Here is a 12,984-nt window from a genome sequence, read left to right on the forward strand (position 1 = left end):
GATGTATAGGCCTCTAACAATTTACTGTTTAACTACCAATTGTATTATAGTACACTATTAATTGTATCTAGTCTCCAGATGATTGCTTTTGTTATATTGGACTGTCAGTGTAAAGGAAAAGTAGTGGTGAAAGCCCACACTTGCTCTGTCCCCTGCCTACATACTTTGTGCTAAGAGAGTCCCTCTGACATCTGAGCAAATTAGGAGGCAGGCCTAGTGATGCCAGCTAAAGGATCTTGTTTCAGCACTGCCTGTTATAGGGTAACAGTGCACTGTTCCTGCTTCCCAACTGTTTTCCTGCATTGTCACCTTGTCACACAGGCTTCCAGAGAATGCAGTGTCCTTTTCAACACACATTATGCATGCATGATCCACCGCTATCACCATCAGGAGACCCACCCTGAGAAGTGTCATGCAGCCAACACTGGAGTAGGGGTAGACAGGAATTGCCAGTGAGATGCAACAAATGATGAAAAAAGATGAAAAGAAGTATTTTAGTTAAAAAAAAAAAAAGGCAATCATATGCTACACAATGCTATAGCAAACTAAAGCTGGTCAGAAATGGATCGACATTTAGCCGGTTCAGCAGGGCCTGGCTGAATTTCGATCCATGTGTGGCCACTGCGGTTGATCACTAGATGATCTACCAATCAACGTCTGTTCAACCACCCTGTAGGTATATTTTCTCTTGATGATCACCACAGGCTATAGCATGCAGCAATGATCTGTGTAGTTTGATAGCAAGGAACTCTCTGCTATTAGAATACAATGACACAGAGGAGAGAATTCCCTCATCCACGTCGAATGTGTGGATGGGGAATCGGGTCAGTTTTTTTTGCTCAGCCAGGGAGTTGAATGGAAAAACAAGTATATTTTTTACCCCAAAACTTTCAGTTTACAACTTTCAATGCTGTTGGCTCCTGCCGTCTCAGTGCTGTTTCCCTGGACTTCCGCTCTTCACAGGAAAGAGTTAATAGTGAACAGTGCAATTGTAAGACAGTCTGTTAGCTTGGAAGAGGGTTGGGGGAGGAGGAGGGTGGAGCTGGGAAGTGTCACGCCATCCTAGACTATGGGGCTGTGTGTTTCTATTGATGCACACAGTGTAGAGAGACACAACTCTAGTCTCTGCATGCAAGGGTGGCTCCATAGGATGCTGCAAGAGAAAGGAACCACCCTAAAACAAGAAATCTGGGGCTGCAGCCTTTGCACCAACTTATACTGGAACATGTACAAGGAATTAAACAATGAAGAAGATGTATACTCAGTTACATCCCACTTATACTTGTGCACCTTTGGATATCAAAATCACATGGCAAGTTGTACCCCATGTTTTTCAATAATAACCATTCATATATGTGCGACTCAAAGTTGCAACGACTTCAAAGTAGTTCATGGACTACTTTGGTCCATCTTTCATGCAACTTTAGGGCCATTGACTTCAGTGTTAACCCTCAAACCCTGTTCACACTTGAGCGTATTTCAAACCGAAGCTCAACACTCAGAAACGCTCAACAAGTAAAATCGCATTATTTCCAAAACTCCCATGTTCACAATTAAATGTTCTGTCGCCTGTAGCAAAACGCCTGTCGCTCAAAAAAAGTACTTCCTCTACTTTCCATGCAGATCTGAGCATTTTGTCCCCATAGACTTGAATGGAAAATCCTGCACAGTGGGAATGAAAGTTTTTTTTTCAAGCATTTGTTCAGGCGTTTTCAGCTCAAACAGTAGATATTTCTATTTACCACAGCAAAAAATGTCTAAATGAGAATGTCTGAAAAACCGCCTATAACATTTGCCAAGAGCAGACAAGAGAAAAATAGGAAGAAGGAAAAATATGGAGAAAAAATAATGGGATTTTAAAGGTGCAAAAAAAATTGTAATAGAACAATAAGAGCTACAATATTACAATATTTATTGTCAAATCAATTTAAAATATATTCAAGTATAGAAAAAAATCATGATAATACTTATTTGGAAATATATATCCAGTGCAATATTTCTGTCAACATGTTTCGCCTTTTCAGGCTTCTTCAGGAGATATTAAACATAACACCTACAATAATGAATTAGACAATTCTACAGTGTGATAATAAAGTTGAATACCATAAGTTCATAAATCCAAAAAGAAGCAAATGTAAGAAACAGTACAAATCTCATCATATAAACATTACACAAATTAAAAGGTAATAGAGGGCAACTCACCAAATAGTTCATACTGGCTCAAATAAGCAAACAGTATATGGGGTGATTGAAATGCAATTAAGTAGGACATAAAGTCCTCAGATAAACCCGAACAGGTTGATGCATCAGATGAATGGTGAAGGGGCCCAAACAGGCTAAACAATAAAAATAGAAAAACATCAACCACCTGTATCAATTTGCAAAAAGTACTCAAAAAACTTAAATAGTCAAGAATGTACCTATTGAGAAGTTGAAGTAACCACCACTTTTCGAGTACTCAGTCTATCAGCAATTACCATCATATTTGATTGTATTGCACCAGAAATGACCAAAAAACTTCTTGGTTCAATTTTGGCACTAAAATAAAATAAGATATGAGATATATTGCAAAAAGGGAATACTATTCCCGATCGATTAAGGAAACAATAAATGTTGGTATGGCGGGATATTAATAATGAGCTTATCTCCATCCAAATACTATTGAATCAAGATGGAGGGAGGTGGTACTCACCAAAAGGTGCAAAGACACAGAATCATTCCTCAGGTAAGGAGGCAAACACTGCTGAATAAAATGACACAAAATGTAATAAATACTGAGAGAACAAATTAGGATGCACACGAGCTACAAGCTTCAAAGTGAATCAAAAACCGTCTCAGCAATAGAGCGCCAACACCGCAACACCACCTCCACATCAACCAGCAAAGTCTTGGAGCCATTTGGGCTCTTTTATATACAGGGGCCACTCCCACCACTGCCTGCTGATGATGACGTTAAGACGCTGTTGACGTCAAATGACGTCACGACGCCGCAACGTAGCATGGACATAGGGAGTCACTTCTGCGTACCAACCACAATGAAGCCAATCAACATGGCTGCACCACAAAACAGACCACCTCAATCAATCAGGCATGGACAAACAGCACCGCCCCTCCACTTTATAAGAAAGATTAGACATAGCACAAAGATTGCAAAACATTGATTTACATTGGGTGAAGACACTCCAATAGCAGCACCATCTAGAGGGTAAATACTAGATGATAAATTGCAATACTGAAAAATCCCAATATGTTGGAGTTAAACATCAAGAATAGAAGAAACCTCCCATAAACCATCCGTCCAAACCATCCATGCGTCACATGTTTGGGCTTAGAAAAGACTATAGAATAAAATACAGTAACTGATAACTATATTTATTTAATCTAATATGTTTGAATTGGAACAAGGTGCCTTCCAAAACATGTATTATATATTCTTCATATAACAATAAGGCGATATCTACCTCTAATTATTAAAAAATATAAGAGATACGTAGAAACAGTAATCAATGGCTAAACTCAGGATCACACAAATTACAAAAAAGGGCTTAAAACTAATAGAATTATTTAAACCTGGAAATCTGGTGGCTTGAAGGGTGAAAATCTATTTGGACTTGCGCTGCAATAAAAGGCGATCTACATCCCCAACTTGCTCATAAAACGTTTGCAGAAAAAAAATGCTCAAAAATGCCTGAAAACGCTCAGCTTAGTGTGAATGCAGCCTCAAGAGTTGCATGAAAGTCAGACCTGAATGTTTTACATGCAACAGTGGGTCCGACCTTGCACAGGAACAAGTCACATCCATGTCACACCCATCCAAAGTTGCGTCAAAGTTGCACTCCAAAGTCCTGCAACTTTGGAGTCATATAAGTGTGAATGGAGCCTAAGTGATTAAATTAGCTGCTGAAAGTACTTAAAAATGTTAATATCACTTTGAAAACAATAGATCTCACACCACCAACATTGGTAGCTATTGTCATGATAATGCACATAAATATCAGTGTTCAGTATATTGTATGTATAGTATACTCAAAGTATCCCAGTAAAGGGTCTCTGTTTGTTAGAGAATAATCTGTTGTGTAAAAGGACAAACTTGCATAATCCATTCCAGAAGCACTAGGAGCAAAAGGATGGTGCAATCTAAATGCAAACTATTTACTGATTTACACTTTAGACATTGGACATCATTGTGCATATTTCATTGATATAAAGTTAAACAATCCCCATACAGGCAGCTTCAAAGGAGTGAGGACTCGGAGTGTTCCAACTATCCCCCTAAAGGAATGGTGTTCAGCTTGGTATCTTTGCAATGAGTGGACGCTGATGTAATAACATCCACAAACCTTAGAATCCTCCATTGGATATAGACTGTAGTTACAAAGCTGCATTCAGGTGACAAACTATACAGTCCCATATGGCAGCCATTGTCCCTTTCACTGGAGAGGAGAGTAATATATGTAATATAGTACATATAGTAAAAATGATTCTTTAATCATATAAAGAAACTGACCTTGTGAGAAAATGTCCCCAAGCAACTTCACTTACTTAGTTACTGTAGTCCTTTACGGCAGTCACTTCTTTTTATTGCTTCAGATAAGAGCCTACCATGCATATAGTAATAAGTTAGAAACAGCCAATGTACACACATGGGGCAGGATGCAGTAAAAATTCGCAATTGAAATTGAAAAGGGCACATCAGTTGTTCCTTAAAGGTTAGCAATACCAGCTCTACATAAACATTATAATTTAATGTAGAAATGATGCACTTTTTTGTATGCAGCTTTTATTATGAAAAAACAAATAGATAAATACATGTAACATTATATAAGTACAACCTATTAAAACTTAATAGTAACAAATAATGACTTATTATATATAGATATAATCCATATCTGTTTAAAAAAAAAAACAAGAAAAATGTAATACAAAATGATTACACTAAAAAAAAAAAAAAAAACTACCATGACAGGCACCAACCACCACCCCAACATCACAACCATAGAATGTTCCAACAGTTTTTGCAATCTACACTATATCAAAAGAATCTCTTCACATTAATGGACTAAGCCTGAATTTATCATTCAAATCAGGCAGGAAAGTGGCCAAATCCACTTAAATTCCTTTTGCAATAATAATCGTACCATGTCTCTACCTCTGACCTTAGTGGAAACCCCTTCAACCACCCAGGTATATACACTGGGCACACTTCCACCATGATCATATGTGAAATGGCAAGCTACTGGGGACATAAAATTAGACATCTTTATGTTATACAGATTTCGTATCTTGGTTTGACCAGTTTACAGGTATTTCCAAAATAAAATGCTTCCAGGAAGTGTTACATTTAGCAGTCATTCTGCACTTAATCTATACAATTGGCTTTAAAGGAACATTGTTTCCTTTCTAAATAAAAGAACCTTAGTCACATTGCCCACACCTCCTTATCTCCCTAGGGGTTGTGAAATCCAGTTTCTTATCTTTATCAAATTAAGTTTTTACCAAGAGATCCTTTAAAGAAGTTACACCTCTATGTGTGATTTTAGGATAGTTACCCATAAATCTTGTTGTATCAGGATCACTCAGCAAGAATCGGTAATGCTTACTGACAGTTCCTCTCACTTTCTTGTATGCACGTTTATTGAAAATTGAGTTCCATCATACCTTCATCTTCCTTCCTGCTCTTTTCAAAGATTTACTTCTCTTTCACGCTCCTGTATGCATTAGCCACAGATTTAGTATTGTAACCCCTCTGTTGAATCCTATTCTATAACCTAAGGACCTTCAACTCAAATGCCGGCCACAGATGGGTCGAATATCGTCCGAACAAAAAAAATCGGCCGATTTTCACACTCTTGGTGGGTTAATTGGTTAGACGTTTTGCGCACAGTTTTTTTTTTTATCGGTCATGTTGGAAAATTTGGACGATCGGTCGACTTTCCTGGCAATGATGGGCAAATCGGCCGATCGTTTTACCGATAAAATCTGTGCATGAGCCATGACCTGCAAGAAGAAGAAGAAGAAAAAGCAGAAAAAAAGCAGAAAAAAAGAAAAAGAAGAATGTACAGGTGTCACTGAACTGCAGCTCTGTTCTTCATCCGCTATTATATTTTATATGAAAAAGTCTTGTGGCTGCAACAAATGTATCCATTTGTATCCAAATAAAAACATAATGTATTTGTATTGCTGTCACATTGTATGGTGTGCTCCCGTCTCTGTCAAACTGGTTTCTTGTCCCATTCTTTTGTGAGCATTGGTGGCAGCATCGGCAATGGCGCCGACCAATTTTTCGTTTATCCGCCGACAATTCGGCCGTTAAACGGCACGTCTATGGCCTGTAAAAGTCATTATTCGAACAGTACCTGTGAGCCTGCAGTTATTGTCCAATCAGTATTCCAATAATCAGGAACCTAGGATGAAAACTACTTACAATCAGTAATTTGTTGAAAGCAGTACTTTGTAGTTGTGTTTCGCTTTGCCCTGTCAAAGTAATTTTGGTCTCTGAATCCAAGCAAGTTACTTTCTTAGCATCCACTGTATGGGCAAGCTGTAAATTTTGATTATTAGCCTTGAAGATCTTAATTAAATTCTTAAATTCTTTCAATGTTCCTGGTCAAAAAAAAAAAATAATCATCAATATATCTATGACAGGTAAGTAAATGGTGCAGGTATTAAACAAGTTCATCATCTGAGAAATATTTATCATTCCCAGTCCCTCAGATAAACAAACTGACCCACACTTGGTGCCTATAGTGGAACCCTGGATCTGGAACAAATGGGAACAAGCAAAAACAGGACTTATTATCAGCAAGCAAAAATTTCATAAAGATCCAAAACAAACTTATTCCGCAATGTCTTGCTCACATCTTTTTCCTCTAAAAAAAACACTGCTCCAACCCCTTCTGATGGGTTTAATAATGTATGACCTTTTCTTGAGTGGATTGGGAATGGCTGAATTGACAGATGGGCAGACTTTCTGTAAATTGAATGCATTCAGTGTGTTTTTTTTTGTTTTGTTTTTTAAGCTTTCAGGAGAAGAATTCATAAAGAAACATTCACTGATCATTTCAGTACATTTCCGTAATAAGAATATATTGTTATATGGAAAATTGCCCAGCTTTAGAAAATGCGGGATGCTCCCAGCTGCATAGGCAGACAGGGAGGTGGACTCTCAAAAGTGGCTGTCTAGTGATTGCATGTTATCAGAGGCTTGTCAGACACAAAGGCAGAACTGGGTTACTGTCTGCTATTCCAATGTCATCATTTCGAGTGCAGTATCCTTACCATCTGCAGCCTTCCTACTGCCACCCTGAGTGAAGGAAGTGCTCACAATCTGCTGCTTCTCAGGGTCCCCATAATTGAAAAATGTCTGTCTGATAATTAGGATTATAAAATATTATTTAAAGCAATTAGTTTTCACAGTCTCCAACCTGACCTTATCCAGGTTTAGTTCCCAAGTGACCCTCATCAGTGGCTACAGCATTGTGTGCTCTATGGGTTCATAGTAAAGCTACAGATGCACAGTCATTAGTCATAGTTAACAGTAGTTCATCATTTTCAGTAATTGGTCAAATATATAAATGTGCACCCCTGAAATGATTTATGATTTTGTATGTGTATATGTAATATGTTATTTTTTTACTATATATTTAATCATTTAAATTAATAATAATGTATTGTCATATGTATTGCCAGGGTTAGTAACACATATATTACAAATACATAAAATATTTAGATTGACAATTGCATAGTAATGATCTTAGCTGCAAGATAAAGCTAGAGTCAAGAATACAGGGACATGACCTCAAACTAGCAAGAGGAAAGTTCAAGACTAATCTTAGAAAGTATTATTTTACCAAAAAATAGCTGTTCCTTGGAACAGAGCTGCAGTAGAGCTAGTGAATCAGTCAACAGTATATTGATTCAAACATGCTAAGGACAAACAAAGATCCTTGCTGAGAAAAAAGATATCTACAAAATACAAAACAATTATAAAAAAAAAAAAATGAAAAGAGGATGACTTAATGGACCAATTAGTCTTTTTTTTATGGCATCACTCTTCAATGTTTCTATGCACAGTAAAAATATATACAACAGTATTACAATACAGCAGGAGAGAACCCGTTACTGTATATAAGGTGACAGTGCCAATGGAGGCAGTGATGGATCAGTGATAAAAAAGATATGATGTGAATAAAATGAATTTTAAGGATGCTGTTAGAAACAATTGAGTACTGTCCGTGATACTTTTTTTATTTGCACTAACATACAATTGTGAGGACAAGCTTTCGGGGTATGTCCCCTTCTTCAAGGTCTAAGCAGTGCTATTACAAATCACAAAGTTTAAGCAGAATGTTAGAAGGGATTGAGAAAAAAAAAAAAAGATGCTGTTAAAAGGTTTCTTAGGGCTCATTTACACTTGGCTGTTTTACCAACGCTTGCCAAACGCCCCTATAGCGTTTGGCAAGCCTTGGTCCGGCGTTTGCGGAGCGTTTTTTAACGCTCGGCAAACGCCGCATGCGCGGTTTAGCGGAGTTTGCTAGGTGTTAAAAACGCCCCACAAACGCCTATAATGCTGTTTGAGTGGTGTTACCGCTCCGCAACCGCCGGCCGGGCGTTTGCGGAGCGGCACCATAGATTAGAATAGGAGGCTTCAACACCTCCTGACTCAACCAGAGGTGCCCGTTTTGCCGCGACGCAACGCAAACGCTCCCGTTAGAACAGCACCATGTGCTGTAACGTGCAGAATTGTCAGAGGTGTTTGGGAAGCGGTAAAAACACTTCCCAAACACCTCTCTGCTGCCTGCACACAACGCTAGTGTGAACGTAGCCTAAGTTTGGAGAGTGCCAAATGGTATATGGAATGGTTTCCAGAGAAGGAGAAAGGATCCTGGGAAGTTCTAAATGTAGGACTGTGAAAAGGTGGCTAGAATGCAGGAGAGCAAGCACTCATGTGTGGTGGTTGGGATGGTATCTGGAAACGAACTAGTAAATGTTGGTTACAGTTGACATGAATCCTCTGTGCAATGGAATGTTGCTTAAGGAACATATAGGGGAAGCTGTATTCTTGGGAAACCCGGGAATAGACATGAATCAGTCAGGCAGCTTGGATTGTAGTGAGGATGATACAATAGTGAGGAAATAGATATTGGTGTTGATTTACTAAAGGCAAATAGGCTGTGCACTTTGAAAGTGCTGTTGCACTCTGCAGGTGTAGTTGCTTCAGAGCTTAGTAAATGAAGGGGAGCTCTGCTGGCGTCCATCATCCAATCATGTACAAGCAAAATGTTTTTTTTGTTTTTTATTTTCTTTTCATGTGATTGGATATTCGTTGCAAACTGAAGCTTCACCTCATTTACTCAGCTTTGGCACAACTGGACTTGCAAAGTGCACAGTCTATTTGCCTTTAGGAAATCCATCCCATTGTGTCATGGGTATGGAAGGCACCTAATAAATTACATGTGGCAGGGGACACACAATCTGACACTCCAAAAAGTGTTGTATGATGAAGAACCTGATGGAGGCTCCAGAACTGAAATAGGTCAATGGTAGGGCACACAGGTGAGTATATTAGCTCTTCTTTTGCAGGAACCTCTGGATGGAATTTTTCAAGTGACTGACAGGGTCGCTTTAAGTTAGAGTCAACAGAAGGTAGTAAGTGTCTGAATTTGAGAATGAAATAAAAGCGAGCGAAATAAAACAGTGGCACTGATACATTTTATGAGAGCAATCTGTAAGCTTGAAGAACACTGAGAAATTTGATGCAGATAGTTAGAAAAACCTTTCAGTCAACTGCCTAGAACTGCAGAAATAGATACTTCACCCAGAAATAAAGCAAAAATAAATACGCTGCCTAATAAATCCTGGAATTGAAAGGGATAGGCACCTGAATTTGTCAGTGTCTTGCTTTGCAAATCCTCCCAGTTGAGTTGAGCATTGTTACAACCTGTACTGTATGTTATGTTAATAATGCAAAGATCCTTATCCAAGAAACCATATTTCAGACTCAATTGTAAAATCTGATTGGATGCTGTGGGGTGATAGCACAACATTTCTTTTTGTGAAACCTTAATAAAATCAGTTATTGGGGTCACAAACATTAGGGGTAGTGAAGAAAAGTATATTACCCATATCTGTGATATCTCAGAACCCATGTATTCCAGATTCCGTATCTAGATTCATGAATGGACAGGTGTTTTGATAAATTATACTTAGATTAAAACATGTCCTATTACATGCCAATTACATTATGATTCATGTTTAGTTCAAAGCTCTGCTCACACGGTCATACAACACGGTCTTTGCTATGGTCTTTATATATCATTTATTTACTGCATATCTGTAATCTGACTAAACTCTTTTTTGTATTTTGTTTTGGCTTCCTGGAAGTTTTATTCGGCTTTATTGAAGAGGTTTTCAGATGTTATTTTGGCGGGTCGTATTTGTATAAGACTGCTTTATAAATGGGAAGCCTTGAAGAATAGGAAGCCTTGAGAATGAAAATGTAGCAGTGCTGTTCCTGTGTAGTTGGGGGTTGGTGAAAATGCTACATATTCTACAAGGACCTCTGAAAAGGGGGCAGGCTGAGACATCTGCTCTTGCCAGTTTGCAGACAATAGGCTGATCTATTAAAGATCCTCAGGGTCCAAAGGCACATTGGAGGGCCTCATTGAAAAAACAATACTGTATAAAAAGTAGTAAATATCTCTAGAACTAAAAGGAAACCCACTTATATTGTAAAGCGCTGAGCAAATTGTTGGCAGTATATAAATCCTGTATTATAATAATAATAATTCTGAGGGGATATGGCTACCAGTGCCAACCTATCCTTCTGAAAGGTCTAGATGCTTGGCTGTCTTGCTGAACCAATGAAGGGCTGCTTTGTAAAAAAATAAAAAAAAGCTTTAGCACCTGACATACTTCTAGATGCCTGGTCCCCCGTTGCTCACGGTGGTACCTTCCACCAGTCTCTGAGTCACTACTCCCTCCCATGGGGATGAAGAGGCTGTGGGATGGAATCAAAAAGAACAGAGGGTGAGCATGCAAAAGACACTCCCAGAAGTATCAGATGCAGATGATCCTTCAGCAAGCCTAGCAGTGAAAATAAAAGAAAACAGCTACATAGCCACTTTAAAGCATCATACTGTCCTCCCTCCAAAGTCCTCCCTCTTCCACTTAGGTTTCCCTCCAGTAGTATTTAATGCTTTTTTTTTTTTCTTCGGTTTCTCTGATTTTTTTTTTGCACATGATTTTATGGGTCATCTGTCTTCTTCCATCAATATACTGTGAGTGCAGGTCACCAGGCCAAGGGGGTTGGGGCTATGACGCCCTACACTCACAGTCTTTCCATAGTCTTCCATGTTGAGTAAGGCTGCATCATTTATCCTGCATCTGGTGACCAAAAAAAAAATGTATAAATGCACATCTTTTTGCAGGTTAAAAAAATGTGCATTTATTATTTCTTTACATTTCAGCCTATAAGGCATTGCACCCGCAATCATCAAAGAATTGGTAAACTGCAATAAAATGTTTGGTTTAATGCCACTTTAATTAATTCCATTCAATTTAATTTCTAGGAATTATCAGAGCAGATTAGTTAGGTCAACAAAAAATTTGAAAGCTGCTTTCTGCCTTCACTTTTTTATTGCAAAGAGAAAATTATTTATTAAATTCTGTGTTCAAATGTTGTCCTAGTCTATGTTGTCTGGCACAGATGACATATTCCAGCAAGGCCCACTATCTTCACAGGAATAGAGCGCAATACGCTTTCCTAAAGCCAAAGGGTACAAGCTGCGACTGCCATGAGCAGTAGGAAAATGTAGACACAGCTAGGTGGCAGGCTAGGTGGAAGAATCCAGCTTACTGCACTGCAGTGTCCTGATTCTTGACCAGTGAAGGGTTTTGGAATAGTAGGGATAGTGTAAAAAGTATTTCCAAGAATGCCAGTGCTGAGCTGATGTGACTTGACCTGGCTAATATTTGGTTCATGGAGCATTATTCACTTAGTTTTTGCCAAGGTTTTACCTTGGAATATAAGCAATTTTGATAAATTTATGATGTTACTCATGATAAACTGATCATGATAATAAATGATAATAAAGGATTGATGGTTAGTTGTGAAAACCTGGGGGCACTTACAGGGATATAAATTTGAGGCTTTCAACATGGAAACTGGGGACAGATGGCAATTATAGGTCATGGTAAAGGGGCAAGAAAGCTGTTAAATCAGTGATCCCTGTCACCTAGCAGACAAGTGTTGTCCAAAAAATCTTTATATCTAATATAATATGTCTAATATGTCTCCTTCCACCCATTACTGTTATAGAGTCATTCCATCTATAAGTTAGATTACAGTTGTAGGAACTTAAAGCAGACTTTCACTCCCCTGACACCCTGACACATGCAAGCTCCCTACACTCCTATCCAGTTCCGCAATCTAAAACTTTTTTTTTTGTTTTAAGTTATTTTCTCTGATCACTCCTGACCAGGCGAGAATGATGCTTCCCTACTCCCACATGTCCCAGGAGGTTGCAAGATTAGGACAGCGGCTAGAGGGCCGAGCTGGTGAGGGTCATCATGGGCTGGCTGCCTGAACCCGATAGGACAACTGGCTCACAATCACTAAGGAGTACCAGGGTGGCGGTGCAGGACTTGGGCTGTCACACCCCAGCAGCAGTTACCAGCAGGACAGTCTGATGGGCAGGTGAGTATGGGAAGAGTGAAGTTCCTGTTTAAGCACATACATTTCTCCAGTAGAGTCCCAAGACATATGAGAAAGAGACAGGTGGTTCAGCTTTCCAACACCTACCAAATACTGAAATAGCAATTTTGGGTGGACTGACCCTTTAAAGGAAGTCTGTACAGAAAGAATTATGGCTGCTACCATTGCTAACCTCCTTCTGAAAACTCCTGGTAGTCTCTGAATTTAATACTACTGACCCAGAACAAGCATGCAGATTAGAAAGTCAGAGTATATCCCTGGAGTGTGCT

The 12,984-nt window shown here is 38.8% G+C and overlaps 1 protein-coding gene across 2 annotated transcripts in view; it reads left to right on the forward strand.

Annotated features, from left to right (window-relative positions):
• ZC3H12C (zinc finger CCCH-type containing 12C) overlaps window positions 1-12,984 on the forward strand; it is a 216,868-nt gene that overhangs the window by 160,190 nt on the left and 43,694 nt on the right. The window lies entirely within an intron of this gene.

Source organism: Staurois parvus, unplaced genomic scaffold, assembly GCF_062004578.1.
Source record: "Staurois parvus isolate SC_StPar_1 unplaced genomic scaffold, SC_StPar_1.0 ptg000050l, whole genome shotgun sequence".
NCBI lineage: Eukaryota > Metazoa > Chordata > Amphibia > Anura > Ranidae > Staurois > Staurois parvus.